Source organism: Acinonyx jubatus, chromosome C1, assembly GCF_027475565.1.
Source record: "Acinonyx jubatus isolate Ajub_Pintada_27869175 chromosome C1, VMU_Ajub_asm_v1.0, whole genome shotgun sequence".
Taxonomy (NCBI): Eukaryota; Metazoa; Chordata; class Mammalia; order Carnivora; family Felidae; genus Acinonyx; species Acinonyx jubatus.
In genome coordinates, this window is record NC_069381.1 from 16,435,129 (window position 1) to 16,460,903 (window position 25,775).

The 25,775-nt window shown below is 58.6% G+C and overlaps 1 protein-coding gene across 1 annotated transcript in view; it reads left to right on the plus strand.

Annotated features, from left to right (window-relative positions):
* Positions 1-25,775, plus strand: part of C1QB (complement C1q B chain) — a 124,846-nt gene that overhangs the window by 14,617 nt on the left and 84,454 nt on the right. The window lies entirely within an intron of this gene.

Consider the following 25,775-nt stretch of genomic DNA (forward strand, 5'->3'; position numbering starts at 1 on the left):
CTTGCACAGCTCTGGTAGTGGGGCAGTCCGGGTTCCGGGCATGGCTCTGCAACCTGCACCTGTGCGACTTCTCCCTGGGCCTCGGTTTCCTCATCTGTGCCGGTGCTGCCCCTGCAGTGTTGTGAGCACCGAGCCCAGCCTGGGGCAAGCACGCAGCGAAGTACCTCATAACCACTCGTGGGGAACAGACGTGGGAGGAACTCCTGTCCTCAATGGGAGGGGAAACCTGTCCTCTTTGGGCCAAAATGCTGGCACAGGTGCTGAGAGTGGCACCAATGGGAGCCTCCTGCGGCAGCTTCTGTCCAGGGCAGCCCTGCCTCCCCTCACCTCAGGGAGGGCTGGGGCCTTGGAGACCGTGCTCCCCAGGAGCTGGCAGGGACGGGCGACAAAACCATCTAGGCCTAGGAAGAGGGAAGCTTTCCAGAGCTGGGGGGAGGCGCTGCCCCAGGAGGAGAGTGGGACACAGGGACAGTGGCCAAGCCATCCCTCGAGCCCTGGTCTGAAGCCAGCCCAGAGCTCAGGGACTGAGAGTCAGTCACATGCCAACCTGAGTGCTCTGGCTTTGGGCAGGCCATGTAGCCTCTCTGAGCCCTATTTTCCTTGCCTGTGAAATGGGGAGGGTACCAGTACTTGTCCGTCCCTCGGGATTATAAAGTAATACCCATGAAGACCCCCGTGCGGTGCCGGCAGAGAAGGGACTCGGTAGGTGGCTGTGATTAGCTCCCCTGGGCCTGAGCCTGGAAAGGGCAGCGGTTGCAGGAGACTCTGCTTTGTCATGTGGACTCTAGTGCCCACAGGGCAATGGCGAGGAGGGCGTCCACGCGAGGCATTCGGCCCTGACCTTGCAGACGTCGTGGCCCCGGCACTAACAGGGGGAGTCTGGACCCAAGGCCCAGAGTCTTGCAGGGTAGTCCAACCTGGCCGGGTGAAGAAGCCCTGAACCCTGCGTTTGTGGGGGCGTCCTCACCCTGCCACTCAGCAGGCCCGAGGAGCTAGGATTCCCTGGGTACCGTGGGCTGCCCCCTATTTCCTGGCCAGAAGCCTCCCCATGAGCCTTTCCAGGAGCTCAGGTCCAGGCTGCCAGGGGGCAGGGGGAGGTGACGGGGCATCAGGGTCCCCCGTGTGGGGCCGCGCGTACCCCCAGCCAAGCACACATACACAGGGCCAGACTTACCTCCTGGCCGTCCTCTTCCCCACCCCCACCTGCGTCCTCTGCCAGATCTTCCCACCCTCCTTCTCCCCGTCCTTCAAGGCCCATCCCAAATATCCCCCACTCCACAAAGTTGCCCCCGGTCACACCAGCCACAGTGCCTTCCGGACTCATCTGATACCTTCTGCAGCCCACGATTCTGAGCATGTGGTAATCTCTGTTCATTTTTTTTATTGCCTTTTTTGTGTGTGCTAAAGTACAGCAAAAGAATTTACCATTTTAGCCATTTTTCAGGGCAAAATTCTACGGCATTGAATACATTCACGTTGTTGCGCAACTGTCACCACCATCCATTTCCAGAACATTCTCAGCACTGAAACTCTACCCGCTAGACATTTTCAGCACCCCCCAAAGAAGCCCCAAGCCTGCTAGCTTCACTCCAGCCCCCCTCCTCCCAGGCCCCGGACACCTCTCTGCGCCTCCTGTCTATGAATTAGTCTGTGTTTCTCACAGAAATGGATTGTGTGGTATCGGTCTGTGTTCGTGTCTTAACCCTCCACAGAGCCCTGGGCCTCTACTGAGTGACTGAGTAAAAAGAGCAGGTAAAGAGGCCAAAGAACAAAGATCATGCCATGCCAGAGGCTTCCTGAGACAGGCACGGCCTCTCCACACTGCTCTCCCATCCCTAAGCCAAAATTCCTTCCTTCCTTCCTCCCTTCCTTCTTTCCTTCCTCCCTTCCTTCCTTCCTTCCTTCCTTCCTTCCTTCCTTCCTTCCTTCCTTCCTTCCTTCCTCCCTCCCTCCCTCCCTCCCTCCCTCCCTCCCTCCCTTCCTTCAACAGGCATCAATTGAGCACTTACTAAGGGCTAGACAGTGTTCTAAGTGCTACAGACACCACAGTGAGCAAAAGAGAATAAAACCCCTGCTCTCATGGAGCTCATATTTTAGTATGGGAGACAGACAATAATTGAAGTATATAGTATGCTAAATAATGCTAAGCGTCACGGAGAGTGTTGGCAACATCAGGCAAATGTAGTTTCAGAGAGGGAGGCCAGGAAAAGCCACCTCACTTAACAAGTGTCTTCAGGAAAGGTCTGATGGCTTTGAGGGATTGGCTGTGTGTCTGGGGGAAACACCCCGCCCCCCAGCAGGGCCAGTGCAAGGGCCCTGAGGCAGGAGTACATGTGGCCTGTCTGAGGAGTATGGAGGAGGTGATGTGGCTAGAGCAGAGTGGGCAAGGGCGGTGGGGGAGTAGTGGGAGATAAAGCTAGAAAAATAATTGGGGTCTGGAGTATGTAGGGCATTCTGGGTGATGTCAAGGATCTGGTTGGTGGTGGCTTTGGGTGCGGTGCTGCGGTTGTGGGTAGAGAGTAAGTATGGGGAGAAGGGTGAGTGCTGGGAGATTGCTTTGGGGCTGTTGCCATATCTCATCACAGCAGAGTTGCTCGAAACTTGAAAATGAAAATGAGGCTAGGACCTAAGTAAGTTTCTGAGCGGCTTGTCAGCCAGGCAAGGGGAGATACGGCAGCCTGACCAGGGTGGTGGTGGGGAGGGGTCAGATGCTGACAGCAGAGCCAGTGGAATCTGCTGATGGACCGGACGTGGGGTCTCAGGGGAAAAGAGAGACCCCCCCCCCCCCCAAGGGTGACTCACGAGATTTCTGTGTGCTGCGATGGGGAGAACCACGAGAAGGCAGGTCCCAGAGGGAAGACGGCGGGTTGACTTCGAGGCATGCTCGGTCTGAGGTGTCTGTGAAATGCCCAAGTAGAGATGGAAAGGAGGCAGGGGAAGCAAGAGTCTGCAGTCAGGAGAGTTAGAGGTCACTCTGTCCGGCATTCCTGTTTTGTTTCTGGAGGCCTACCTGGCACCTGACATCACCAGAGCTTTCCAGAGGCCTGGGCTGCAGCTGGGACGCTCACCTCCTCAGTGCGGGGAAGAGACTGGGCGTCAGTCTGACCTTCCTTTGTCCATCAGTCCGTCCATCCATTCATCCACCCACCATGCCCTGCACATCTTGGTCCCATTGATGGCCCAAGAACGAGTCCCCTCAACAGACTCACAAGCTGGTTACAAACTCTCACCCCCGGGCCTCCACATTCCTTCTTTGGCGTCTGTCTCTCCATCGGTAAAATTAGCTTGGACCAGACAACCTTCAAGAGACTCACCAACTCAGACCTCCCAGTACCCCAGCGAGGCCGGCTTGCCCTTGCCCTCTTCTGAACTGGGCCCCCACGGCTCAGGCGGAGCTCCCTGCTCCCGGAACACCCATCGGAACAGCAAATGCGCCCTGACGTTCATTTTGCCCTCTTCATGTTTCACCCAGAAGTGATTAAGTGTTGAAGCAATCCAGTCAACCTAGCCAGGGTGGTTTACCGTCCACAGGACTCACAGGTGACTTGAGTTAAAGCTTGCATGCTTGAGAGGGCTGGCAGTTGACTGTGGGAGGGTGACAAAATCATACTCTCTACGTAAACTGCAGACACGTGTAGAGTTCATACACAGGCATGCAGTGTTATCTGTAGTATTTGATTCCATAGGGGTGGAGATTAGGGGGAAAATGTCTTACAAGGCTTCTTGGGGAACAATACTGAATAGAAGAGTAAGAAACACCAGGTTAAGGGAGGGAGGGAGTGTCAGGGCTTAGAGCACACACTCATTTGACCACACAATAATAGAGGGCTCAGTTCTGGTGCTGGGGACAGAGGTGACCAAGCAAAAGGACACTGCCCTTAAGCCCACAATCTAGTAAGGGGCAGACGAAGAAAATAGGCAATCATCATACCCGATGACAAGGGCCATGCCAGGGGCAGGGAGTGGAGGTGGAGCCCTAGCATCAGGAAGGTTCCAGAGACGAGGCCAAACGGGACTTCAGCAGGTGGATAAGACAGTTCTGGGCAAGGCCAGCCCATCAGATCCTGTCTAGGGGCAGAGAATGCAGATGCCTACGTAGAGTGATTCCTTTGGGTAGGTGGGGTGCGGAATGGGTTTAGGGGAGACTGAGAAGATCTTTCTGTCATGTCCTCAGCTTAGAATAATGCTGTGCTACTGGCTGATGCTTGGAATCCTCCCATTAGAGCTTCATCCCTCAACTCGAGATATTGCTTTGGATGACACCTGACATGGTGGAAAGAATTCTAGACCATGTGCCCAAACAGGACTTGAGTCCTGGTCCCAGCTGTGCCCCTGATGTGCTGAGTGAGTATCCTTGGGCAGGCCACCACCTCCCTCCAGTCTCAGCTTCCCTGTCTCTAAAATGGGAGATAGCACAGTCCCTTCCCCCTTCCTCTTCACACAGTGTTCACCAAGTGGGAGGCACACAGAGGCCATGGGTCATGGCTTCTAGATATGTGAGCTTACACACACACACACACACACACGAAGATTCCTCCCCATCTCCCCATTTTATAGGTGAGGGACTGAAGCACAAAGTCACTTGTCCAAGGTCACACAGATAGTAAGTGGAAGAGCCGGGTGGGTTCAAACCCACCGGCTGAAAGGCATGGGTGGGGTGAGAAGACACGGGTAGGGGTGGGTTTAGGAAAGCAGATGCATGGGCCCTAACAGGTCCTCTGTGCTCAGCTTTCCCGTGGGTGGCCCTGGCTGTCCATCCAAGAGCCACAATCTCTAACTGTCCTTGGGGCCACCTCCAAGTGGAGGCCACACTGAGGAGGTGGGATGGGGGCAGCCGGAGGAGGCCCTGGAGACCCCAAGCCAGAAAAGGGAAGGCCCAAGGGGCCCTAAAGCTGTCTTCACAGGCCTTTCAACTGTCAGAGGGATCCGACTTCGCGGTGCCCTGGCTCCACCCGCAACAGCACCTGAGAGAAAGTCCTGGAGGCTCAGTCAGCCAGGCAGGGCCCTCGGAGACCTGGCCTCTGCCGGCCTCCCCAGCCTCCATTACTCACCGTTCCCTCATTTGTCACTCTCTGGTTATCAAACTGCCAATGGCCCCTGCCACCCACTCTGCCCAGCCCTACCTCTGGGGCAAAAAGGAGGAGTCCCTCCCTGCTCCCCGAACCTGGGTCAGAATGCCCATCTGTCCTCTGTGGTTCGGCTGAACCTTCTCCTTTCCCTGTTCCTGGGACCCTCGGCTGTCGCCCGGCCTGCTCGGCATCAGTGGGTGGAATGAGAGCCTCAGGGCCCCTCGCCAGGAGCCAGTGCAGCCTTGCGGGTGTCCCCCATTATCCAGGTGAAGAAATGGGGTCTTGGAGAAGTAAAGGAACTTGCCCAGAATCACGCAGCTGCTGGGAGGTGGGGCTGGGACTGTCACAGCCTCTCGGCTGTGCTGGGAGAGCCCTCCTGGGGGACGGGGGGGGGGGGGGGGGGGGGGGAGCAGGGAGGGGGGGCTGTGAGGTCAGCGGCCTTTGTAGACCTCTCCAACACCAGGATTCTCGGATCGTGTTGATAGGAACAACAGCTCAGAGGCCTCCTTCCCGGAGAGCCGTCCCTGTCCACGCTGCCGAGATCAGCCCCATGCCACCGTCCACCTTCCACCCGCCTTTGGTGTTTCACAGCACTTATCACGATCGAAACTTTGATCAAGTACCCACTGGCCTCTCTCCTCACCTGCATCATAAGCACCGCAGGGGCGGGGACCTGCCTTGTTCGCTGTGGGATCCCCAGGGCCCCGGACAATGCAGGTGCCCCACCATTGTTCCCGTGTGTCGGCAGGGGCTGAGCACCGCCCGGCTGTCGTCTGCGCATCCTCCCAGCGATCCTTTGAGGTAGGAGTCAGACACTTTCCAGATGAAGAATTGGGGCCCCAGAGAGGTTAAGTGGCTGGCTCAGGGTCATGGATAATGGCAGAGCCGGTGGCCAGGTTCGTCCGATTCCAAAGCCTGCACTCTTAGACACCAGGCCACAAACGAGAAAGCTGGCACCCAGAGAGGCTAATGGTGTGGCCCGAGGTCACCCAGCCGGCTTCGGTCTGGGACGCGGGCTTTGTTCTTCACACAGCCCTCTGCTGGGTCCCCTGAGGGTGTTAGTCGAGGGACGGGTCATGTTTTCAGGGCGCCCCTGCTGCCTTTTATTAAGCAGGTAAAGACTACAGCCTTCATAATTGCTCATGGGTCAGCTTTTCCTTTTTCCCGCTTTTTAAGCGAGGACACTCCTTCAGTGGTGACAGTGGCATCATCGCTTCTCTGGCCTCCATCCTTGGGGAGGGCCCGGACCCCAGGTAGGGACCCTGCGACTGCCCAGCAGGAGCCTGTCCAAGCTCCTCACCCTCCTTGCTGGTGTTGGAACAGTCAAGAACTATGCCGATGAACTGGTGGTCTGTCGATGCCAGTGTTTGTCTCCCCAGCTCTGCCCTGAGACCTAAGCATGAATCTTCCAGATGCCCCTTTGCGGCTGTGTGACCTGGAGCAAGTCCTTTTCCTTCTGGGCCTCAGTCTCCCCGTTAATAAAACAGAGGTCCAGAGTCTTGGATATCTAGACGTTCTAGAACAGTGCAGTCCCATAGAAAGATAATATGAGCCACGTAGACTTTTACATTTCCTAATAGCCACATTAAAGAGAGAAACAGGTTAGGGGTGCCTGGGTGGTCAGTTAAGCATCCCACTTCAGCTCAGGTCATGATCTCATGGTTTGTCAGTTCGAGCCCCGTGTCGGGCTGTGTGCTGACAGCTGGGGAGCCTGGAGCCTGCTTCGGATTCTGTGTCTCCCTCGCTCGCTCTCTGCCCCTCCCCCACTGGCGCTCTGTCTCTCTCTGCCTCTTAAAAATAAGTTTCAAATGTTAAAAAAATTTTTTTAGAGAAACAGCTGAGACTAATATATTTTACTTAACCAATGCATCCAAACTATTTTCATTTTAACATGTAACTGATACAAAAATACTCATGAGATAGTTTATATTTTTTTCATAATAAGCGATCTCAATTCAGGCCACCTACATGCTAAGTGCTCAATAGCCACACGCGGCCAGAGGCTGCTTAGCACAGTGGTTTGGACAGTGCTGGGCTGGAACTCCCATCTGGTCCTGCGCCTGAGCTTTCCCTCCTAGACACCCAGGAGCACTCTGGTCCCCTCGGGGACTGTGGGCTGCCTCTCCCTCGTAGTCCCTCCCCACCCTGGACTGCAGCCTCAGGGGCTCTGAGGCTGGTGGAGACCTGTGGAGCTGCCTGGAAGCTTGGAAGGAGAAGGTGGAGGGGTGCTGCCTGCCTCTTCCCCCAGGAGGAGCGACGTCACGGGGAAAGTAGACCTCGGAACCCAGGGTCCCTGCACTTGGATGGGTGTCCCCTCGGCTGAGAATCATCTGAGCCAGCGCTGGACTAAACCCTTTGCTTGATTATCTGATCTCACCACCCAAGGACCCCACGGGACATGTGCTGTTCTCTCCTGGGTTTCCGCAGAGGAGGAACCTGCAGTTCAGAGAGATGGACTGACCTTTCCCTTGCTCCCAGATCCCTCTTTCATTCTGTGCCTCCCTTTCCTCTCTCCTTCCCAATGCTGTGTGTGTGTGTGTATGTGTGTGTTGGGGGCGGCGGTGAGTGTGTGCCCACATGTGTATGTGCACACGTGTGTCCGTGTGGGCAGTGCACATGTGTCGGGGAGGGCTCCATGGGAAATGAGCCCCATCTGGCCCACAGCCTTAGGATAGGGCCCCAAAGGCCCACGTTGCAGGGCCCGGGTGCAGGTGGAAGGCAGTTCTGAGCGGCCTCAGTGGGAGCGCCCCTCACCCCTGGAACAGCCCCACCAGCTAGGATGGGAGGGGCTTCTGGGGGCGGCTGGGGGACAGACTCACTGCCCCCCACCCTGTCTAGATCCCCCTGCAACCCCTGTGGGCCTGGCACTGAGCTTGCTTAGCAAATGGGGGTTGGCCGAGGGCATCTTTCGCAGGGTCTCCTCACCACCCCCATCCTTCTCAGTTTGCCCCTCTCCCTCCTCCCTTCCCTGTCTTTCCCTGCCCTCTGCTGTCTTCCTGTGTCCCCATCTCCACCTCCATGCTCGGGCTCCTCCACCTCTCCTCCACTGTCGGTCTGGTCTCTCTTGCTCCTTCAGTCCGGATGTTGGCCATCAGTTTGTCTTCCTCCCCCCTTCTCTTGCCTCTTCCCCTCTGGGTTTCATCTCCCCACCTCCCGCCTCTGTTGTTCTCCGAGGCCCTCCTCCCACCAGGCCCCCCAACCTCCCCCCGTTTGGACTCCCTTTCTCTCCTCTGAAGCCTCCTGCTTCTCTGTGCTCCCGTCTCTGCTCTCGGGTCCCCTCCCTCGCCCGCCCTCTCCCTGTCACTCGCGTGTGCCTCCCCTCCCTGAGCTCCAGTGGGGCCCCAGCTCCTCTCAGCCTGCCGTCTCTCTCCTCCTCGGGAAGGCAGGCGGCTGCGGCAGCCAGCGGAGGCCCCACTGGATGACAGCCGAGCCAAGCATTCCTCGGAGCTGTCACCGAGGAAATCACACACCCGCGCCTGAAATTCAAATTAGAGTTTTGCTGAAGCTGCTAAAATTCCTCAAATACTCTCTTTGAAGTCCCCTAGCAAGCTGGCCATTGCTGTTAAAATGAGATGGTGGCCAGAGGGTGTGGATGGGGCCACCACGCCAGGGACTGGGAGTGGGCTCCCCACACGCCCTGCCTTCGGTGGTCACCCCCGGGGGCTCCCTCAGAGTACGCTCACTGGGTCAGCCACCAGCCTCACCAGGCCGCCAGCCTCTGCTCACGGGGCGCCAGCGAGCCCCAAGCTGCTGGGAACCAGGAGCTAAGGGTCAGGGAGGAGGCCCCGGACAGAGGGCTGAGTGTGAGCTCCCCACAGACCCCGCTTTGGGGTCCTTGTCTCTCTGCTGCTCCCTGGGTGACCCAGGGAAGGCGACCACCACCCTAGGCCCACTCTGCAAGCCCAGATGAGAGTTTGTACACACAGGGTGTGAGGGTGAAGTGAGCGGCCACTTGTGTGGCACCTGCACACACAGTAAGGGGTCACCGTCTCTGTGGCGGTAACAGCAGCCCGCACGGGTGCTGGCAGTGGTCATTACGGGCACGGCAAATACTTCCACGTCCGGCATCGTTCTAAGCTGTGTCTATGGTAACTCGGTTCATCCTCAGGACCCCGTGTGGGGAAGCTACTATTGTCCCCATTTTACAGATGAGGACAGGGGGCCAGAGAGGTTAAGTGGCTTGCTCACAGCCCCTCCCCACCCACCGTCTCCACCCCCCCCCCCCCCCGCCCTCTACACACTCTACAGCGTGCCCTACCCCGGGGTCCAGACTTCTGTCCTGAGCCAACCGCCTTGCCAACCGCCTGCACTTACATTTCCCCTGGCAACCCTCTGCCCGCCCCCGTGTCCGTCCCTTCTGGTGGACGTGGCTTTTGCCGAACGAGGGCCTGTCGCCATTCTCTCCGCTGGCCCGGAGCCATCACACCTTCCAGCACGGCCTGCCTGCTTTCCCACCATGACCTGTCCCCCACCTGCCTGACATTTTCCACCGCAGATAATACTCTGCAGTTAGGTCTTGTCACAAGCTACCATCAGGCAAGGATGGGCAGCTTTCTGTGCAAGAACTTTCAAATAAAAGTCCTTGGCACCCTGCTTCCTGTGATCTATAACAAGTGACCCCTGGGAAGGTCGACAGTAAGTGAGACAGACGGCAGATGGGGCCCTGGCGAGCCGGAGAGAGGGGCCGGCCCTGGAAGGAAATGGTGCCCGGGAGAGAGCGGCTGGCTTTTTTTTGCACCGGCCCTGTGCCCGGCACTTAAGGACGGTCTCCGGCCGAGACTGACTGCAGCCCTGGGCTCTCCGGAACGGGCAGCCCAGGAAGGCATCTGGGCCCCAGAAACGGCCACGTGTGGCAGGCCCTCAGGTGCTTACACAGCCAGGTGGGCTTTACAGTCACGAGGTGGGAACCAGAGACCTGCCAGCCCGAGCCACTCTTGGGTCATTGATTCTTTCAGCAAGGCCGTGTCGATGCCCATGTGCGCTGGGGCCAGCCATGGGGGCGACCCCACGCCCGCCTTCTCACACTCCCAGGCGCCTGGAGAGACACGGCCCAGCCAGCAAGGACGTGCTGCTGTGATCAGCTCTGTGACGGCAGAAGTTCGGGAGGCCAAGCTTCCTGAAGACGCACCCAAGCCAGACGTGGGGAACCAGGGAGGGCTTTCTGGAGACCAGAAGTTTGGGCAGGCCGAGGCTGAGCTCACCAGGCAAACGGGCAGGGCAGAGGAGTATGCTGGCCGCGGCAGAGGGGGGAGACTGCAAGTTCCGAGCGGTTGTTTCTCTGAGTGAGGAAGTGGGGGTGGCGAGACCCTTGCCTGGAGAGGCAAGCGAGAGCCAGGAACAGAATTCTCGTGGTGGGGAACTGACACAGAAGAGGTTCCCAGATGCTTCCTGAAAATTCACCCTTTCGGGATTTGGTGGCGACATTCAGACCAACCGTCCCTCCTGTTCCACGTGCCTGTGCTAAGTTCTGTGTGAAGAATGATTGCCCACAGAGGAAGCAGCCCCGCCGGAGCCTCCTCAGCCCCGAGGGGCCTGGGGCCGCCATTCCTGGCCAGGCTGCAGGAGCCACGGGTTCGATGCTCCAATGACTGGGGCGGGACGGGGACTCTGCAGATAAGGAAACTGATGCCAAACAGGGGGAGGCCAACCAAGGTCACGCAGAAGAGTTAGTGGCAAGGCCAGAACTCAGAGCCCAGGCCCCCCAGCCAGAGCTTTCAACTCAACTGCGGGGAGGTCTCAGACCAAGGTGCCAGGTCTCGGGAATTCTCCTTGATGGTTGGTGCTGTCGAACGTACCCCGTCGGCACCTCCCTGTGCCTGCTGTGTGCCTGGCCCCGCGCTGCACATTCGGAGGCTGTGCCGTGGGGCCGGAGGAGGCGTGGATATTAAACAGCAGCTGACCCACATCGAAGCCTCCGGGAAGGATGCGGGGGGTGGGTGAGCGCGGTGCAAACACAAAGTGCCGTCTGGAAGAGGAGGCTGCCCCGAGGGAAGCCAGCCTGGGCCTCCACCCGGACCCTGGTGTCCCCATCCTTCGGCCAAGGGGACCACTGGAACCATTTCCCGAGGTCCCCTATCCTCCCCTTCTGTGGTGCTCACCGAGACCGTGTGTGCACGCATGTGTTTGCACGCATGTGCACGGCCCGCATGTGCCGGAGCTGCCGACAAGTGCCCCAGGTGTATTTCAGGGGCCGTTAAAGCTCCGTGTTTAATGGCGGGAGCCACAGTGGTCACGGCTGTCATCGGGGATTTCACGGGCTCGTTTACATCTTTAGCTTCTTCCTTCCGAGACGACTTCATCATCCCCAGCCCCCACCGCCCCCCCAGCCCCTCAGCAGTGGTAGGGAGAGGAGGTGGGGCCAGAGTGCTAAGCTCCGTGTTGGTGTTCAAAGCTCTGGTGGGGGGGGGGACAGGCTGACGGAACAAGCCCAAGCCCAGACTGAGGGCCAGGGGCAGGGCTTCAGGCAGGATCCAGGGTCAGAAATGCTTATTCTCTCCACCCCACCCCCAACCCCAGCCACCACACGGCCCACAAGCTGGAGAGGGGTGGGGGGTGGGGCTGAGGTCTGGTCGGAAATGCGAGGATGAGGACGGAATTATTGCATCTGCAGCAGGCAGGGTCCAGGAGCCCAGAGGTCAGGACCGGGTGGGGTCAGGAGCTCCAGGAGTCTGCTGAGGGGCTGAGGGGCCAGGAGGGCCAGAGAGGAGAGGCTATGGATTCCTGGCTGCCCTGGGAGCCTCAGCTCCTCCCTGCCCCGGCCGACCCCCACCTCCAGCTGCCATGGAAAGCTGCTCACAACTGTCAGGGCCCAGAGGCCCACAGCTGCTGGGGTTGGGGGTGGGGGGGGGCTGGTCCCTGCCAAAGTCTGGCTGAACAGGGCTGACCTCCAGCCAGAACTGGGCAACAGCCCCCAGAAGCTGAGATACCGAGGGCGGTTGGGATCTGGCATCGAGTGTGGACAGTCAGGACCCTTGAACTCTTGACTCACTTCAGCCACTTCCCTGCTGGTGCCTTCGAGCAATCACTCCCCCTCCAAGTCTTTGTTTCTTTCTTTATAAAGGGGGTACACATAAGGCACCCCAGTTTGGTGGGTGAGATGGGCACACAGGCATTTACCATGCTCTGGGCGGAGCCGGAGGGAGCGAGGCAATGTGGGCACTTAGCACTTGCCCTGCAGGCGTGGGAGTCTACTGCCGCAAGCTGTCAGGATGAACACAGTGACAGTGACCAGGATGACAAGGGATAAGTGCCGAGGACCTGCGCCCCCCACCCCAACCCGGGCTGCAGGGTTTCAGGTCAAGGAAGACCTCAAGGAGGAGGTGAGTCCAAGCTGAGACTTGAGAGAGAAGTAGACTTTAGGCCCCATGGGGGTGAAGGAGTAGCATGTGCAAAGGTCCGGAGCAGAGAGAGAAGAGTAGGAGATGGAGCCCCAGAGAGAAGCAGAAGCCAGACCCAGTCCGTCAAGGGCTTTGCGTTGCAGGCCAAGGAGCTAAGCCTTCTGCTGGGGCAGTAGGGCCGCTGTAGGCAGGTGAGCAGGGGCATGTGGTGTTCCAGAAAGATTACCCTGGCAGTGGGCGGGAGCAGGATTGGAGGTGGGGCACCTGGAGGCAGGGAGGCTGTGGGCAGGAGTGGGGGAGGGGGTGGAGTTGAAGAGGGGCCAGACGCAATGAAAGGTTGGTGGGAGCTGGGACCAGGCTGGTGGCTGGGTGATTTCTGGGGCTTCTCAGGAGGAGGCCCTGCCCAGAGGCCAGGGGCTGGATCACTGTCTCCAGCCCCAGGGCCAGGCTGCCTCCACCTCATCAGCACTCCCTCCACAGCCCGGGAGGCTGTCACCAGGAGCCCCAGGAAACATCCCCTCGGAGAGGCGCCTGATGGATCTGTCACCACAGTGCCATCCCGCCCAGCCGGCCCCTCACACTCGCGGGGTAATCTGCTTCCACCGGGAACATTGTCCTTCAGCCTCCCCCAGCTCCCAGCTCAGAGCAGGGAGGGCGGGGCTCGCAGGACGGAGAAGCTTTCTTCCCTGAACAAATGACCTTGGGCCAGAACAGAACAGCTTGGCTAGAATTCAAACAGCCTGGGCCCCCAGCAGCCCGGGGCTCTCAGCCCCTCTTCCACTTGTATCCCAGGGAGTAAATCTGCTTTGGGGACAGTTCCAAATCAAACTAGACACTTGGGAGCTCCTTTCTAGGTGACCCCAAGCCACTGAGTGTCTCCAGCTTCCAAGTTACACTCTGTCTCCTTCCCAAGAAACCTGCCCCCAGGGGGTTGTCTGGCCGAGAGCGGGACACATACCCAGGTTTGAGGGTCAGATACCTTTGGGTTCACATCTCAGTTTGGCTGCCTCCTGGCTGGGTGACCTTGGACAGCTTGCTCTCCGGCTCTGAGTCTTTTGGGGGCCTAATGTAAGAGGCCCTGGAGTGGGGTTACTGGAGAGGGGAACTACAAACCATCCAGCCCACCGTGGACGCCTCACAAGTGACGACCCCTTCCGGCTGATTATTTCCTCCTGCCCTGCTGGGGAGCAGGACACAGGCTCCCCTACGGTGCCTCGCCCCAAGGCGTGAACAAACCCATAGCCCGGCCCTTTCTCCATGTTCTGGCTGCTCTCACGAGGTGGTCTCATGTAGGGCACTGGGCTTGGACCCCGGAAATTGGGTTCTGATCCCACACTTGCTGCTGGCTGTGTGACATTGGGGAAGTCAGCTGCCCTCTCTGGGCCTGTGACTATTCTCCTCCTCCCTCCCACATGCACACCATCACCCTGCTGTTTAGCATTCCTCCCTTAGCTTCTAGGAGTTCTTACCCACCGCCAGGAAATGGCCTATTCTGGATCTGTCCGTGCCATCAGACTAGCAGTTTCCGGAGAGCAGTGGACATGTCCTCCGCTCCCAGCAGCCCCGGATCCTGCCCCAACACTGCCCGGCCTCAGAAAACATGCACGGAAGGAACGAGATGGAGACAGGACAGGGGTTCTTTGGCCATGTGACAGAGGAGCACGTGGGCCCCAGAGGTGGGGGAGGGCGATTTGCCCACATGGAGTGCGGGGTGGGGGGGCAGCCATCGGTTAGCAGGGGCCAGCTCAGTGACCAAGATGTCCTCGTGTAGGGCCAGGGTTTCCCCTGGGCTGCGGTGACTAGTGACGATAATAGTGGCGGGCCGGGAAAGGCGGCAGGGACCTCACCGTGGTCGTGACCCCGGCTCTGGCTCCTGTCATCAGACCTGCCCAGGCAGCCACTGCCCTCCCAGCACACCCTCTGCCTCAGCAGCTTTAATGAAAATCAGACATAGATCTTTAGAGCTGCTTAGCATTTCAATACCTTCAATAATGGGTATTACCAAGTCACCCTCCTAAAACTCTGCTCTGGAGAGGTGCCGTCACCACCCACCCACCCACCCCTGCACTCACACCCACATAAACCCCTGCCTCCCCATCCACAAGTCACTGTCACCCAGGCTCGCTCTCTCACACACTGTGTGCTCGCACGCTCCCTCCCTCCCTCTCCCTCTCTCCCGCAAATACCCGAAAACACAGAGAGCTGCTCCCCATCTGTCAGAATGCTGATGTGGGCTCATCTCCTCCCGACAAGGCAGAATGATGATAAGGTTATTTTTTAATATCAGGGATATTAATACTCCTCTTTCTGATAATGAGCCGTGGCCTGATCCCTCCTGCTCCCTGAGGGAGGTCTTGGGTTGGGGGCAGTTGAGGCGGGGGAGGGAGGTTGGGAGGGGTGTCAAAAGGCTGAGATGCAGGAGGGCCCCCTGGGTGCCAGGCACCCTTTCAACGTTCGGGATACAAGGGCGGGTGGTGGCATCTCCATTGGACAGGGCGGGGCCTGAAGCTCAAAGAGGGGGAGTGGCTTCTCGAAGCCCACAGAGCACTCAGCAAGGGTCAGGCCCGGGATGCCAGCAGGTCTGACTCCAGAGCTCAAGCTCTTTGCCGCCTCCCAACACATTTAGAGACTTTCCCTCAACTGCTTCCAGGAGCCCCATTATCCTGAGGCTCCACAGGGAGGGTCCCCACTCCACCCCATCATCCAGCTGAGAGGTCAGGCCCAGTTTGGCCCTGGCCCCGGGCCTGGCTGGGTAATCCAGCCTTCTGACAGGGGCCGAGGCCCTGTAGACACCAGACGTGGCAGAACCTCCCTGTCCCATCCCCTGTGGTGGCCTAACGGTGGCCTCCCCTCGGGGCCATGAGCTCCTTTTACCTTCCCCCAGAGGTCTGGGGGAAGGGTCAGCACACCCACCCGGTGACCCACAGATCAGTAGCCCCCGTGGTATCTGCTCCCTCCCTATGACCGACCCCAAGTTCCAAACTTTCCCTTCATCTGAACAGCCACCGCTCTGCGCCCTCCCACTGCCTCACGACTAAGCGTGTGGGCTCTGGAAACACAGATCTGGGTTCGAATCCTGAGCCTGCCACTTAGTGGCTATGGCCCCTTGGACAAATATGTCACCTCGCCCGCTCCCAATTATTCTCATATATAAAGTACAGATAATAACAGAACTTACTTCAAAGGGCTGTTGTTTAGCTTAACAAGCAGAGTGAATATTGCGACATATCATCCTAGATGTTGGGAGCCCTTGGAGACCTTCCCCCAGCCTGAGCAGCGCCCCAGAGAGGTCGTGAGGTTTGCCTAAAGTCACACAGGCAGTTAGTGGCAAAGAGACTCTAGCTCCAGTTCCAGGCCTCACAAAGGGAGCCAGGGATGAGGCAAAACGTCCTTCTAGAAGGCTGCCCGTGTGCCAGGTGTCAAAGGCTTGGTGCCCAGCAAGGGCAGAGGGAGTCCCTGCTCTCATAAGAAGGTGGTTTGAATCAAGGAATCACGTACGTGCAGGCAGAATTCCAGACTAAGCCAAGCGTGCTGATGGAGATAGGCAAGGTTCTCTGGGAGCTGCCCTGGGCCAGGGGTCGGGTGTGGCTCCCTGAGGACAAACAGGAGTTATGGAGGTAGGAGAATGTTCCAGAAGACGGAACTGAGGATGAAGTCTGTGTGTGGGAAGGGGCACGGCACATTCAAGAAAGCACCGAGAGGGAAGAGGAAGTGTTGGAAAGGTGCCAGGGTCCAGACCACCTGAACTGGGCCTTGTAGGGTGTGATAAAGATTTGGGTCTTTGTCCAGAGAGAAGAGGGGAAGGCTCTAGAAAGGCTTTCATCAGCGGTGGGGAAGGAGTGGGGGTGTGTGACTGAAGGGACCCAGGGAAGGGGCACAGAGGCCAGTCGCCCTGGTGAGAGGTGATGGGGGCTCAGAGGCTCACAGTCTGGTGGCCGTGGCAGGTGGCAATGTATGTTTGGGTGGTAAAACCCAAGGGTTTGGGACGTCCTGGGTACTCGGCCGATGGAGAAGGAGGTACAAGACCAACTTCAGGTTCCTGACTTGTACAGCTGGGTAGACGGTAATGGTGGGTGAGGGCCAGGCACGTGGCAGAGAGCCGTGGGGCGTGAGTCTGGGGCAGGTGGAGTTTGAGGGGTGGTGGAGGTGACACGAGATGAGGAGAGACTGAAAGAGAAAGCAGTGGAGTCCACAGAAGACACAATTCCTTCAAGAAGTTTACTGGGGCGGGGGGCGGGGGGGGGGCCTCTGGCTGGCTCAGTTGGTGAAGCATCCGACTCCTGATTTCAGCTCAAGTTACGATCTCAAGGTTTGTGAGTTCAAGCCCCGCATTGGGCTCTGCGCGGACAGTGAGGCACCTGCTTGGGATTTTCTCCCTCTCCCTCTCTTTCTCTCTGCCCCTCCCTCACTCATGTTTTCTCTGTCTGTCTCTCTGTCTGTCTCTCTCTCCAAATAATTAAACTTTAAAAAAAAAAAAATGAAGTTTCCTGGGAGGGGGAGGAGAGAGGGAGATAGCCCAGGTCAGGGGAATGAGGCACAAGGGGATGGCATGGCTTGGATTTCCAGGACAGGAAGGACTTGTGCACAAGGAGTTAGCAGCCCAGAGCTCGGAGGCCCATCCCGGTGTCGTCTGCCTTCCACCGCGTTCTGCTGCTGCCTGTGGCTCCAAACGGTGGAAGTGATTGATTATGTGGAAACAGGAGGAAGCAATTAGTCGGTGCATGCCCGGCCATTAATAAGCCTCTTAGGTATTTATAACAACATTTCATTTACCCTCCAACCTGAGAACAAATATCCTGAGAACAGCCAGAAATACACCGAAGGGACCTCTGAGCAGCCACAGCCATGAACACCAAACTCAGTCTTTACTAACAGGGAGGTCCCTCACTTAGAGCCCACTGAGTCTTACTTTACATACAATTCTAATAAGCGTTCATTTTTTGTTAGTCCACACTAGGAGCGGCAACTCAGGAGACAGGTGGGAACTGTCAGGGGCAGGAGCCCCTGCGGCAGAGGGAAAGAAGCTGGCAGCTGGGGAGCCAGGAAGGACACGGAACCCTCTAGCAGAGAAGCCCCAGGGGGCATGTAGCGAACAGGGCCAGCAGGTCCCCCACCCGTGGTCCTGAAGGCACCTCTGTCTTACGCTGTCCCACCACCAGTGGCTTGAACTAACTCATCTCAAAGTCCCTTTCCCACATCAATATGCAATGATCCTTTGTTCACAGTGACGATTCTGAGCCACTGAGCAAGGGCTAAATTACATTCGGTATTTTCTGCTTAAAAGAGGACTCTTTTTTTTTTTTTTTGAAATGTTTTAAATTGTAAATTTTATTTTAAGTTTTGGTGCCTACAGTTTCTGAAATGCTCCCTTATGTGGAGAGGGATTTTGTAATTGCCTGTTTAATTATCTGCCTCCCCGTTAGGCTGACGCTCTGTGAGAAGGAGGGCCACGTCTGCGTGGTTCACTGTCTTAATCCCAGCACCTTGCGCGGCGCCCCAGGAGGGGCTCGAGACGGAGTTGTTGAATTAGCGAATGGATTAGTAAATTAATATCGCATACCAGGCAACATTCACTCAACAAACATTATCACATTTAACTTGGCCTATTTCTTTTCTTTCCGTTCTTTCTTTTCTTTCTCTTCTCACTTTGGTCACATGGCTACTAGAAAAGAAAAGCGAAAAAAGGTGGCACACACGACCTTTCCATCTGCTGGGGTTGTCTTAGGCATTCCTGCCCTGGCTCTAGAGGCAGAGGACAAAGCGTCAACACGTTCCCCGCGGTCCGGGTGACTCTTCCCTATGTAACGGAAGGAACTTCCTCACGCGTGTCCCGGTGCCCGTCTCCCCTCCAGCCTGTGAGCACTTCCTGGGCAGGGCCGTATCTCCAGTGGGCCACCAGCACGTTCCCTTCATGCCCATTAGAAACGGTAGAGCCCTTCATGCCCATTAGAAATGCCCATTAGAAGAAAATGGTAGAGGGGGCACGTTACAGATGGGAACACTGAGGCCCCAAGCGAGGAAGCAACAGGGGCCTCATGCTAGGAATCCGGCTCTTCCTAAGATCTCAGAGGCTCCACCTTCCAGCCAGTCCCCTCACAGAGTAAACCCAGGGAGAGTGAGAAGGGGCCGTGGGGTGGGCTTCTCATCAGGAGTCTGAGGGAGACGGCCTGGGGGCAACAGGATGTCCAGGGCGGGGGGTTAGGGTGGGGTTTAACCACCATCCACTACCCCTACCCCAACACTCACACCCACCCACCTCCTGCTAGAGCATCCCTCCTACCTACGCCGGAAGGGGTGCCCTGTGGAGTTCTCCCCTTGGGTGTAGGACTGCCCCGTGCCAGCCCCATCCTCTAAAACACGGTTAGCACCTTCCTGTCTCAGATCTCTGTTTAAAACCTTTATTATTATTAATTTTGTTTATTCATTTTTGAGAGAGACCGCATGAGTAGGGGAGGAGCGGGGGGCGGGGGGAAGAGAGGATCTGAAGCGGGCTCCGCGCCGAAGCAGTGAGCCCAATGTGGGGCTCGAACTCACCAACCGCGAGATCATGACCTGAGCTGAAGTCAGACACCCGACTGACTGAGCCACCCAGGCGCCCCATCTCAGATCTCGTTACAGGTTCCCATGCGTGTTTGCACCTGTGACTACACATGAGTCTCACAGCAACCCTTCGAGTTGGTACACATCCTCATTATCCTCAGAGAGGGAAACTGAGGCTCAGAACGGTGAAGTGAGAAGTACTTCTGAGAGGGCATTTCTCCCAGGAAATGGAGAATATAATGGGGCTTGTGTGAGGCTCCCTGCAACTCCCCTTCCCACTCCTAGATGGAAAAGTCAAGGGTGGGGGGGAGGAGCTGTGAAGTGGGGAAGGAGTCAGAGGCGGAGCCCCACCCCCACCTTACCCGGTCCCTTAGAGTAAGGTCCCAAGGGGCCCACGTGCTGGCACAAGGCTGGGCGCTGTTCAGATTCGCCTTTTGGAGAGTCGAGGTCAAGCCCACTTAGCAGGCCTGGCTAGCACACCTGCACAGCGGTCTAGAAAGCAAGCTGTCCTGCAGCCCAGCATGGCCTTCAGCAACCGTGGCCTCAAGCACTTGGCCAGCGGGGTGTGGGCCCCTTGACCGGCTGCTCACTCATTCACTCACTCAGCAAACGTTCCCGGAGCACCCAGCCAGCGACCCTCCGTGGCCGCTGCCCTCGAGAGGCTCAGAATCCGGTCAGGGAGGGGAGACAAACCAGCCACAAGCATCCCAAGTCCTGCCGGTGCACTTCACAGGGCTTTCCACCCCATCCTTAGGGCCTCCCGAGTCTTCCTCTCCTAGCCTTGAACATGGGGAGAAAGCAGGGAGTGCGTGAGAGAAGGGATACAGAGTCGAGCCTGGGAGATGCACAATGAATGACAGCGTTGACGGTGATGGTGACGGCGATCATGACACTGGGGAGCCTTGCCCCTGCCTTCACCCACGGCCCCTCCCCAGCTGCCCTGCCTGCCTGACCACTCAGGAGAGGAAGGAAGGCCCCCTCTTCCCGAAGGTTCTGCTGAGACACCCACTTCTCTAGAAGAAGGGTCTAGTGGCCTCTTCCTTCCCATTGGTGGGTGGGCGAGTTGCCACTTGGAAACATAGGACAGGTGGAAGGGGAGGGCGTGGGAGGGAGAGACCCTGGGAAAGGGCACACCTGGGCTGGGACACCCTGGGAGTTTCGGAGGGCGAGGAGACCACCGAACACAAGCCGCTCTTCCCCCCCATGGAACGCGGGTGAGATACATTTCTAATCTTGCTAGAGAGGATTCGGAATATGGAGCACACCCCTGCCTGACAGAGAATGGCCCCTCACGCTCACCCGGTCCTTCAAGGGTCCCCCAGTTCCAGAAGACTGCAATATGGGCAAAACCCAGGTTTGGCTGGCTCCACCTCGACCTGGAAATGCAGAACCCCAGCCTCCTCCCATCAACAAATATTTCTGGGAGCCCTGGTCTGGGGTAGGAGATGCCCACAAGTGCTCGTGACTGCATCCTGCGCTCTGTCTGCAGTTTCCGGTCCTGCCTTGCTCACTCCCCACCATGCTCCAGGAGCGAGTTGCCAACCACGAACTCTTCCATCTGGGGTGCCCCGCAGGGAGATCTAGAGCCCTGGTAGCTGTGGCCACTTCACCTACGGGTTTGCCCACACTGTGCTGTTATTAAAAGGTTTGCATTCACTGCCAGATTTGTACCTTGGGAGATAACCACATAAAAATTCCAGTTATAAGACCTCTCTTGAAAACACAGAAAATCAGGCCCCCATCCCCGCGGCAATGGTGGCTGAAGCTGGAAAGACTCCCCTAGCTGGTTTCATCGGGCTGCTTGCCCGTCTCACGTGAGCATTTGAGTTCGCCTCTCCAAGTCTAGTCCAATCTGCTGCCTCTACCCCAACATCCCCCTCTTCGTAGCATCCCTGCACGGCTTTTAGCTAGTGTCTGCTTGAATGCTCCTGGTAACAGAGGGCTTACTACATCTTTGAGGCAGGTGGTCTGAGCAGTTGGTCTGAGGCATTTGGTGCTGGGAAAGGGCTCCTAACTTGAGCTATCTTCCCCCTTTCTATAACGAAGAAAGATGCACGGAAACGAAGTGGGTTTTAGAGTCCAGTGGATCTGGATCTGAGCTCCTCGCTAGCATTTAACCGGCTGTGTGATCTAAGGCGAATGACGATGGTCTTTCTTTGCTTCAGTTTCCTTAGCTGCACCTCGCCTGCAGGCTGTGCGGGGCTTAAAGTAGAGCAAGTCTATAAAGTGCCGAAAGCAGGGTCTGGCACGCACTCCCCAAATGGCCTTGATCATTCCGTATAACCTCCAGCCATGGGTCCAACCAACTTTTCCTGGTGAGCTCAGGGGCTGGGAGTGCAGCTGGAGACAGCTGGGCAATGGTCTGTGCCGGCTTAAGTCAGAGGCAGAGTCCAGACTTGTCCCAGCAGGCACCCACACTTGAGGGCCAGCCCCCAGGAGCTACAGGTTTCTTATCTGCTTCCTGGACAGCTCGGCCCTCCAGGTGCTCAGGGGCTTTGAGGAGAGCAGGCAGGGCTGCAGGAGGGAGCCCCCACCGTCCCTGCCCTCTGCACGCAGCCTGTAGCCTTCCCAGGATGAGGTCCCTACTCCTGGGAATGGAACTGGAGATGGGGAACGTCACGGGAGGGAAGAGCAGGCAATGATAATCCCCATCGTCCAAGAACGCCTGCCATTACTGGGCGCCTGGCTGTGTGCCTGGCAGTATGCTGGGCCTTTACCTGAGTCCTTGAATATGAGTCTCACAATGACCCTAGGACGGAGAGGCTGTTATCCCTGTTTTATAGTTATGGAAGCTGAATCTCAGAGAGGTTCAGAAACTTGCCCAAGGCCACACAGCCAGGATTGAAAGTCTTGTGTGTCTGGTGTCTGAGCCTGCGCCCACGACCCCTGCACTCCGCCGCTCCCTAAAACTCTGGGCGTCTTCTTCATGCCCGGCCATTGGGGAGGGGAGGGGAGGGAAGGGGAGGGGAGGGGAGAGTTTTTGCCCCAAAGTGCTTCCGAGCCTCCGCCCGGGACCTAGTGAGTGTGCATCCCAGTGTGTCACCGCGCGAGGCACTTTGGGCGCGCGTGTCTGAGAGTAAAGCGTGTTAGCGTGAGTGTGCGGGAAGACGCCTCGCCTCGGTGTGCGTGTCCGACACGGGGACTCCCCCGGTGGTCTGCACGTCCCGGTGTCGCGGGGGCGCCCTGACCGCGGCTCGGCGCGCGGTGGCTCGGGATCCACGTGCGGACGTGGGGCGCGGGCGGGTGAGTGCGAGCGTGCGCACGTGCGGCGGCGGGGTCCACGGGCCGGTGTCCGCGGTGCGGCTCCGTGTCCCCCACCCCCACCCCCGCCTCGGTGCTGATTGGCTCGGCGCCGTGACGGGCCGGCCCCCGCCCGGGGCGGCGGCGGCGGCGGTGGCGGCGGCGGCGGCGGGCGCGGGTGCCCGCGTGTGCGCTGTGTGCCGGCGTGTGCGCCGGGGTGTGCGCCCGGCCGCCGGGTGTGCGGGAGAGCGAGGGAGCGCGCCGACGCGCCGGCCGCTGCGGCCGGCCGAGCTGGAGGGTGCGCGGCGCCCCCGCCCGCCCGGCCCGGCCATGGCCCCCGCCCGGGGCCGCCTGCCCCCCGCGCTCTGGGTCGTCACGGCCGCGGCGGCGGCGGCCACCTGCGTGTCCGCGGCGCGCGGCGAAGGTGAGCGGCGGCGGCGGCGGCGGGGCGGGGGCGGCCGAGGGGCCGGGGCGCGGTGCCCGCTGCCCGAGGCTCAACTTCCTTCCCCTCGACCCGAGCGCGCGCGCATAAGGGGCTGGGATCCCTGGGTTTGGGGGCGGGAGGGGGGGGGGTGACAGGGATGGCACCGCGGGAGAGAACCGAGGTCAAGGGACGGCGCGATGGAGACGGGGACAGGACTGGGGAACAGGGACCCGTGGGCTGGAGGATGAGGGACAGAGGCCCCCGGGGGTCTGGGGAACAGAGGGCTAGGACTGAGGGATTCGGAGCTGGGAACAGAGGACTGAGGGTTGGACATTGGGGATGATGGAACAGGAGGGGGGCGGGTGGAGGGGGGTGGGACAGAAGACAAGAGGTATAGAGGAGAGGGAACAGGACCAGGGGACAGGGCGGGGACAGAGAACAGAAGACAGGGATACGGGGATACAAGATGAGGTTCGGAAGGCTGAAGAAGAAGAGGGCAGGGGTGGCCTTGAAAGGGGGGACCAAGAGCTGAGGAAGGAGGAGCAGAGAGCGGGACCAGGTTGCAGGAGGACAAGAGAGGGGCAGGGAGTGAGAGTCTTAGGTGGGAGGGCTGGAGGGCTGGGGAGGTCACAGCTGGAGGGGAGGGGCAGCTCTGAGGGGCAGGACATGGCCCTGGGCGCAGGGCACAGTGAGGGGCAAGCCGAGGGACTGCAGAGGGGCTGAGGCAGGCAACGGGGTCTTGTCCAGGGGCAAGGCCTGGGCAGTCCAGTCACCCAGGGGACGAGGGGCCAGGGGGATGGGGGGTGGAGGGTGGGAGCAGGAGTGTGGGCTGAGCGGTCAGGACAAAAAAGGTCTGGGAGGTGACCTCCTGGCAGTGGGTGGGAACAAGGAAAGCTGGGAAGAGGCACCCACTAGGTTCCCCCAACACCCAAGGCCTCACACCTGCACACCTACGCACCTGCACGCACACACTCATACACACACACAGTCAGTCCCACTGAACACTCCAGGTCCAGCCCAGGATGCCACCCTGGATTCTGTTCTGTACCCCACCCCTTGTCCCCCAGGACCTCCTCTGCCCCTATAGCTCTGCACAGAGGATGCGTATCCTGGTGCTCTGTGCAGGGTCCAGGGGCTGATGTCCTGGGTCCAGGGCTGCGTTCTTACCCCGGCAGGATGAACTTCTTCCACCTGCGAGGGAGCTCCGGAGCCAGTGTGCCTCATCTACACTCGGATATACCAGAGATCCACCCCCTTGCACACGAACAACTCAGAGATACAGCTGTCCCCGAAAGCACACGTGCGCACACGGACACGCATCAGGATTTGCACACATAGACCCAGGCCTGTAGAGACTCACTTGCATGGACAGCCCCCACCTCCAACGTCACCCACATCAGGTACACAGAAGTGCAGCCAGGACACGTGTTCACACACATGTGGGGATAGATGCACGCACATGAAAATATGCACATTTATGGGCAGAAACCATGTATGTAAGAGGACCCTCAAACGCAGTTATGCCCACAGAAATGCATATGTACATATAAATGCACCCACAGATAAACTTACAGTCTCCAGTGAAAAAGGGACCACGCAGGGAGCAGGGGCCATAGCAAGGGAGCTAAGAGGCGAGGTGGCAGGCAGAGCAGGGCCAGCTGGGCGGCTAGCGATGAGGTGCGGGTTCCTGGGACACCAGAAGAGAACTGAGTGAGGGTCGGGCCTGTGAGCCAGGAGGAGGGCGGGATTGGGGCTGAAGGGCCTGGGGGCTCTGGGAGCTATGACCTGAGAAGACAGTTTTCCCAGGCTTGGGTTGGAGGGAGGGGAACAGTTTCTCATCAGTAGATGCCGAGGGGTCCACATCTGGGATCCGGGCTCTGGGCTCTGGGCTCTGGGCAGTACACCCTCAACTCCTCTCTTCCATTATCTTCTCCAGGAAGGAGGCAGCACCTTCCAGAATTGCAGGCTGGCAAACCCCAGAGTCCCCCTGCAGAGGTGACTTTGAACAGGCTCACCTGCCGAAGGCAGGCCACTGGCCTGAGAGAGAGGACATGTCCAGGGGAGGGGCAGCAGTTGGGGGAGAGACAAGGTCCACAAAGAGAGGCAGGAGGGAAGTCTTTGTCCAGGACAGGGCTAGGCATTGTCCAGGGGCCAGTGCACGCCATCCAGTCAATGAAGCAGGGTACCCACAGTGGGACGGAGGGCAGCCACGCAGGTTGGACAGCCTGAGGCATAGTTTCCACGAAGGACAGTCCTTCCTCCGGAAGGACACGAGTCCCTCCCGGGATCATCCCTGGGCTGGTACAGTGCCAGGACTGGCAAGGGAGACTGTTGGAGCTCCAGGAGGGGCGTCTATTCCCAGCCGGGCTCTTGCAAAGGTGGCAGTGCCCCAGCCTGGCCAAGTGCCCCTACGCCAGGTTCCTGCCAGGGGAGAGGAGGGCCCTGCACCTGCAGAGATGCCCCCCAAGCCCCACCAGGCTCATAGCCCCTTATCACTCTCTGGTGTGGATTATCCACCACTTTGGGTGATCACCGAGGCATTCACAGCCTGGCTGACATCCCCTGGCCACCTGAATTCCCCAGCCTCACCATCATGCACCGCGTCCTCAGGGAATGTAAATCAATTTAAGTATTAGTCTCAGCGAAATGGAATGGGGGAAGGTGACAGTGCTGGAGAAAAAAAGAAATCGCATAATGCCTTCCACAGTGGAACAGGAAAGGCTTAGGAATTATCTGTGCTTCTCAGAGCAGGAGAGGGACCCGTTTGATCTCCCAGAACAGCCCAGGCGGGTAGGCCCAAGAGGGATGCCCGTAGACATCTTGCAGATGAGGAAACTGAGCACAGAGGGGTTAAGTGATTCAGTTCCCTGAAGGCCCTGAGAGATGGTGAGTTCAGTCCTCCCATTGGCAAATGCGGAGACCGGGCCCAGAGAGGAGAACTCACTTCACGGATGTCACACAGACCCATAGGCCAGCAGTGCAAGAGGCAGGAGGGAGCCCAGGCCTGGTGGCCAGAAGGGTCTGAATTTCCAAGGGGACTCAGGCCTGGGCCAGGTGGGCCTCATGCTGGAATTCTCTCCAGTCTGAAGAAACCTCCGGTGGGCCTGGAGCTTTCCCGGACAGACATCCTGCATCCCCACCCCACCCCCGGACCCCCCTAGGAGG